General features: G+C 44.2%; 1 non-coding gene across 1 annotated transcript; it reads left to right on the top strand.

Moving 5' to 3' along the window:
- The first annotated feature begins 3,326 nt into the window (after positions 1-3,326).
- Positions 3,327-3,443, top strand: LOC133798783 (U5 spliceosomal RNA). The gene has a single exon (XR_009876003.1). It is a non-coding gene; the product is annotated as a U5 spliceosomal RNA (small nuclear RNA).
- The last annotated feature ends 3,508 nt before the right edge of the window (positions 3,444-6,951 follow it).

Below are 6,951 nucleotides of genomic sequence, written 5' to 3'. Positions count from 1 at the left end.
AAAGATTTCAAATGAAAGGTGGTGGACCCTGAAAATTTCCTACCCTATTTATACGTAAACGACATAAATTAATTTGGGCCATCCAATTTGGTTAGTACAAGATCCAAGGGCCATGGTTCAAAAGACAAACGGCAGCAAAAAGGTGAGAAGACAATTATTGTAAGCCTCAAAACTCGAACAGACGCCAATTGTGATATACCACGTGTCCAGTACTTAAGTAATGGGCAAACATGGTTTAATGCAACAGAAGTCTAAAAGTCCCTACTATGCAGATCAGAAGGTGATGACATGAACCACGAGCATGGACTTGGGGGGTAAATGTTGTACCTTGATTTCAGCATTTGTCCTTCATTCAGCTCGGGTACAGCTGGCAAATAAATACACGAAGAAATAACCAAGGAAATGATCTGTTTATTATCCACGCAAGCAACTTTGGTGTTAGGCATTCTGGATTGAACTTGAGCTACATATATGAAGGTTGTAAAGCACGAGCTCATGATATTCAAACGGTTGCCGAAGTAAGAGCTCGGAGAGATATCCAGCTCAAATAATTCAAATATACTGCGTACCCGCAGATCCCCAAAGACTCGGGTATTTTTATACGCTTATTTATGACCAGCCTGTCATATTTAATGTCCCAGATATTAGGAGACCATTTATTTTATGATAAAATCATATCCCAGTATAAATGGGAATTGTTTGTATTAAACGTAATAAATATTTAAATCTGTGATTAACTCAAGTGGTTACTCAAATTTGTCCATGGAATTTCTCTATAAATACTGAGAATATTGGACAGGGAAATGGACGATTATTCTGTAATACTGAAACTCCTCCAAAATAGAGAGAGAAATAACAATAATATAGACTCGTGGACTAGGTGGATTTTAGCCACTGAACCACGTAAAAATATTTGTGTTCTTGTGAATTCATTTCATATTTTGGTTTATTATTAGGCACTAATTCAACCTTATTATTTCTTCAATACATTGTTGGCGAAAAGTCGCATCAACACATAGTCTCGCGCCTCTTGCCGAGGGTCTTATGGAGGCGCACACCTTGCCTTGCGAAGCCTGCGTCTCGCATCAACAGAGGCACCTTGCGCCTGCATCTCATGCCCAAGAGGGCACGCCTTACGCTTGAATCTCACGCCTAGGAGGGATGCACCTCGCACCGGTGTCTCACACCTAGAAGGGGTGCGCCTCACACCTAAGCCCCAACAAGAAGGCCTTGCACCCAAGCTCACCCGTAAGATGGCCTCGCGCCTAAGCACCTATGACACGGCCTCTAGCCTGGGCACTCGTGAGAGGGCCTTACGCCTGAGCACGCAGCGTGAAATCTCACATCTCGCCCCTATAATCCAATCTGCAAGGTCATTGTTTCCCAAACCTTTTTGAAACATGTGCCCCGCTGACGAGGCCCTGCCCTATTTTCTAAGGTAGGTGCCACCAGCGAGGCACGCCTCCCATACGTGCCACAGTTAAGGCCATAAGTTGTTTGATACTTAGCATAATACAAAGAGGCTTGGGCCTAAGCATAGCTAGGGAAGGTGAGAGCGTCTATCAAATACGCGGTACACGTGTAGGTATGAAATGTACGCCCAATCAAGGGGAGTCTAAGTACAGGGACAACATCCATGCCAGACAATTAGTAGTTGTACAAGAATTGTACATGGTAAGGAACCCCCCAGCACGCCTATGAGGTTCGTACCCAACAAGTAGTAGAGGTACGACATGGTACCATGGTAGGAGTACTTTTGCAAACCCCTAACACGTACTAGGACTAACCACCATTCCTCCAGCACCACTACCTCTTGCTCCGCGAGTGCCTGCAGCCAGCTGATGAGTTCTACTATCTTTTTGGGACCACCATGTGTTTGAAGCCAATAGTGCTCACCTATAAATAAGACCTTCCTTCACCTGAGATAGAGGTTGGAAAATTCTTGTAACATCAGACTATTCTAAGAGCAATACATAAGTTTTCTTACATTGTTCTTCTGCAATTTTTCTCTGAGTTTCTATAAGTTTTTCTAAGTTCATAAGTTTATTACTAATTCTTTGAGTTTTCTGACCTTAATTCATTGACGAGTTCTCATCGTCAAAAATTTGGCGTCGTCTGTGGGAAGGATAAATATCAAGTCATTGTTCTTCCATCAATCCTGACAAGAAGAAATGCCAAGATGTTCAAGACGCCTAGACGAATCTCATGATGTTGAGATCCACCTTGATGGAGACCAACTAAGAGCCTCCAAAAGAGACCCTCCACCACCTCAAAAAGGAGGTATGCCGTAGGAATATCCAGCCCATGGAGAGGAGAAGGAGGCATCATCCCCAGCTGTTCAACCTAATGGAGGTCATCCAGAACCATCTGTCACTCCCATGGGTGGCCTGGGTACGCACCCTCCCCATCGACCACCGACTACACCATGCTCTGGCCACCGGGGTACAGGTCTCCTACATGTAGGCTCGATGAGAATCCACGGGTACACTCCATGAGCACCAACTCTAGATTCTCCTTTGTGAGGATGAGATACGCGAGTTGCAAAAAAAGAATCAAAGGCTAGAAACCACCCTAGAAAACATGTAGGAGGTGTTGAATCGCCTGCTGCAAGGGAGGTCAAGCACGCCCATTCCCAAGCATAGGGAGAAGGAGCGTGAGAGAGGAAAGACCACTGTCCTTGTGGACGATGGGAGGACCCTACTTTCCACTAGCAACACTCCCAGTAAAAAGTACCATTATGGCGTTGGGCCAGCGAAATACCCCCAAGAGCAAAGGTGGAGGGATGACGCTAGTCATAGAAGCAAAGTCGAAGTCACCTCTATGGAGATGCCCCTTGACCTAAGAGAAAAGCTTAATAGTAGAAGGTTAGATGTAAGGACAACACCCCCTATGGCCCCTCCGGAGGACAAGAGGAAAGTAAAGGTCAACCCTTCGAACTTGAGGGACTCCTTGAATAAAAGGAAGCAAGAGCTAGACACGGAGATGAGGAGCCTTCGAAGCAAAATAGTCACCGCGTCTGGGGGGCATATTATCGATGATGAGTTCGACTACAAGTCACCCTTCACAAGAGAGATTCAAGTTGAACGACTCCCATCCAACTTCAAAGAGCCTCACACATCCCCTTATAAGGGCAGTACGGACCGCAAGCACCATCTTGATGCCTTCAACGACTTGATGAAGTTGAGAGGAATCAATGGCAGGGTATGGTGTCATTGCTTCATCATCATGCTGAAGGTGGCTACATACAAGTGGTTCAAGAGAATAAGGCCAGAAACCATCAAGTCATGGCAATAGTTTTCTGGCAAATTTTTTCAGTAGCACCACGCAGCCACATGGTGAGCACAAAGCAAACTATTCTTCCGCCTTTTACTAAAGGGTATCGTGTGTTCGCCACAATTAGTTGCATACGCCTATTTTTGGAGAAGTTTCTCAAAAGACAAATTAAAGACATGTGCGATTTCTATGAAAGAGCCCTAAAATGCATCCGGGTGGAAGATGACCACGACCACCTTTTGAACTTGTTGGTCGGGGCTGCACTTCAAGCCAACCCTGCAAAACACCCATGAATGCTCTAAGAAACTAGAAAACACTACAACATCCTACATCAAAGACCCACAAAACTCTAAAATCTTGGATGTCGACCATTGCGAGGACGAGGAGACCTACAAGGTAACCTAAGCGGTTTGCACTAAGGGACGGGTACTCGGTAAGATCTTATGTTTAGTGTAATGGATTAAAGAGGTTGCAATAGTTAGCCTCGGTTTATTTGTACAATGTAATGAATCAAAGGAGTTACCCGAGCTAGCTCCCGAATATAATGAAATTTCATTGTTCGACGATATGGGTGTCATTCGAAGCACTTAACCAACTTGGTATGCCCTCTTCACCAATTCCAATTGCCAAAGGTATGTGCCACAAAAAAAAGGAAGAAAAGGCCAGTCATAAGTGCTTAACCAGATAAATCTTGCCAACCACTTGGGGGGCAGAAGACTAGCATAAAAATGCACATATGAAGAAATAAGGTCTACGAACCTCGATCGAAGAAACCCTCATGTTTGTAAGGATTAGCTACCCTTACAAACCTCGAATGGGTTGGTATGTCCCAAAGGACCCCCATGAAAAAAAAATAGAAAACAATAAAGATAAGAAAAGGAACCCCACAAAGGGTCCTTAATATATGTCTAGAACGACAGAAGTCGACTAGCCAAAAAGGGTCTCAAAGAAGACGTAAACATAGTATTATGCATAATGACGAGAAGAACGCTTCTTGCATAAAACAACAAGCATGCGCAAAAATATATAAAAGGATGGCGAGAACCCAAAGGGTCAACGTATCCTTACAAGTAGTCAAGGTGCACCAGCGAACACATATCACACGCAGTAAAGAGCTCCCGAAGGGAACCCTTTCAAAGTAAAGAGGTGCTAATAAGAAGCTTAATTAGAAAAAAGAACATAGTAGTGTTCCATCACAAAACAAGAATAAACAATAGGAGGACTTGTCAAAGTTCCTAGTGATAAGCAAATGACCTAGAGAAACCTCGCAAGTACAATAATTAAGTAGTTTTACAACCAAGTCAAAATAAGCAGATAGAAGCTTCCCGTACAAGGGAGCAAAAGACAGGGCAAGAGAAAACTTCCTGGTTTCCCACTGCGAGCACTCCATTCGACAGCCTTAGCAACAACATGGTCACCGAACAAGGAGAAGTTGAAGCCAGGATTCTATTTCTACACTCCATATAAGGTGCGCACCACTGAATTGTACTCAGCCTCTGCTAATTCTACCTCGAGAGCACTGATCCTCTCCCGCAATGCCTCAACTTTAGCTTCCTCCTTCTTCCTATTCTTAGACGAAGAGGAATCCTTTGCCACGATTGCTTCTATCTTAAGGTTGGCCTCGGCAAGTTACTTCTCAAGCTCATGGATCCTAACAGTAAGTCGATTTTTCTCCACCTTGGCCAAGGATAAGTGTTTTGCCAAAGCTATTAATCCCTAAGCCACAAGAGAAGTTTGCAAAGGAAAAGGCATGTAAAAAGTCAAGATACAGGAAGCATATGTATAAGGAGTTGACACGTAATTCACTCATGGCACCTCGTTTGAACCAGGAACGTCTAGATGAATAGGAACAGATGACACACTGGTTGAACGAGGTGTTGGACCACCAGAAGTTCCATGACCAGGGAGGTTGCAACGAGCAACATTAAACTCATCATAAGCGGCCAAGAAAAAGTGCCCTAGATTGGAAAACGGAGCTTGTGAATGAGAGGTCGCGTCTGGGTCGGTAGAAGCAAAAGGCCCCCGACCCCTAGAAGCAAGCGACACACGGGTCGATTGCTTTGACTCAGGAGAGGGTTCATCTTGAACCCAATCATCATCTCCATCAGAGGAGTCGGAGCACGTCAGGAGAACCTTTTCTTTCGATCCGTAATATGCCACATCAAATCGGAATGGGAGACGTTATAAAGACCATAGGCATTGAGATTTGTCGTAGTAAAAGGGTAAGTCGCCATCTTCTCCATAAATTTTTCCTTAGCCAAGTCCTCAATGCAAAGAAGTTGTTAAGCATATATTTTGGGAGGTGGGAGGTCCCCTGAACCACCAGCTCAGTTGTTAGCCCAATAACAATGATAATAATAAAAAAAACGAGAAATATGATGGTTACTCAAAGAGGTGTGAAAATGTTCACGAACTGAGAGGCGGCCCTTAACAAAGAAGAAATCTTGTTTCCATGAGCCAGGATTGAAGACGCCACCCTCTATCAACGAAACTTGAGTATTGACCTTCTACAAAAAATAAAAGCCCTTTGACTTGGGGGTCGGCATGAGATTGTACATAAAATGCACATCCTTTGTTGTAGGAGCATGACCCATGCAATTCTTATACGCCATGTACAAGCAACTAATAGTCAGCCAACTATTTGGCGCCAACTAAAGTGGAGCAAGCCCAAAGTACTTGAATACTTCCTCAAAAATGGATACAGAGGAATCGTACCTCCTACCTTCAGTATATGCTCACTAAATGTTGTAAAACTAGGAGGTGGATCATGAGCCCGAACTTAGAAGTGGGCACATAGCCTTGGAACCCATCATTGATGTGGTATTTCTCCATTAGATTCATTAACTTATTATCCAAAATATGGGAGACAGGGGAAGCCGCTAGCAGAGGACCAGAGTCTGGCTTCTCCGACAGCACGCTTCGATGGCCTCTCTGACATATCTGCAAGACCAAAGAAAAGGGCGACGTCAGTACAGGACATTTTACCTTCCATTTAGATCCCTGTTTCTTTCTGACCGCAAGAGTTTTCCACCTAGGAGTTGGAACTGGAAGCATTAGAAATGGTACACTATAGACAATGGTTGAGGGGATCCAAAGGTGGCTTCGAAATCACTATAGGAAGCTTCCTAATTAAGAGGAGAGCTAGGAAGTGGAGGCTCAGGAGGAAGGTTCTCTTCCATAAACTCTAGCTCCATTTGTAAGTCAAGAAGGCTAGCTGTAAGACTAGCAATGTAGTCGTCGGGGTCCAAAGAAGAAGCAACCCCTTAACCCCTCGAGATAGATTCTATCTCACTTTGAACCAACCAAATTGTTTGCCTAAGGTAGGCTAACGGCTCCAAGTGACACATACGGGCCTTCCTTAAGATCTCGTACACATGGTGTGTGTTATCTATAGATGGCTTCGAATCAAATGAAGATAGCTCTATGGGTTCAACACCAGGAGGTACGCTAGGTGACCTGTCGAAAGTCATGGAATGACTTCTTGTGAAGAATACAGGTGCAAATGTATGTGCAGTATATGATGTGCTACAAGACACAAAAGAAGGGGTTTAAAACCCCTAGGCACTTATGCGTAAAAGGAGGGCCAACTATGGGGTGCGATAGTGTGTGTGTGAGGTGAACATGTTAATGGACACTAGCACAGAGCTTCACATGAGGGGGTACCGAGGCTAAAACAAT

The sequence above is a fragment of the Humulus lupulus genome, chromosome 8 (assembly GCF_963169125.1).
Source record: "Humulus lupulus chromosome 8, drHumLupu1.1, whole genome shotgun sequence".
Classification (NCBI taxonomy): Eukaryota; Viridiplantae; Streptophyta; class Magnoliopsida; order Rosales; family Cannabaceae; genus Humulus; species Humulus lupulus.
The sequence above is the reverse complement of the archived record's forward strand: the minus strand, read 5'-3'. Positions and strand labels throughout refer to the sequence as shown.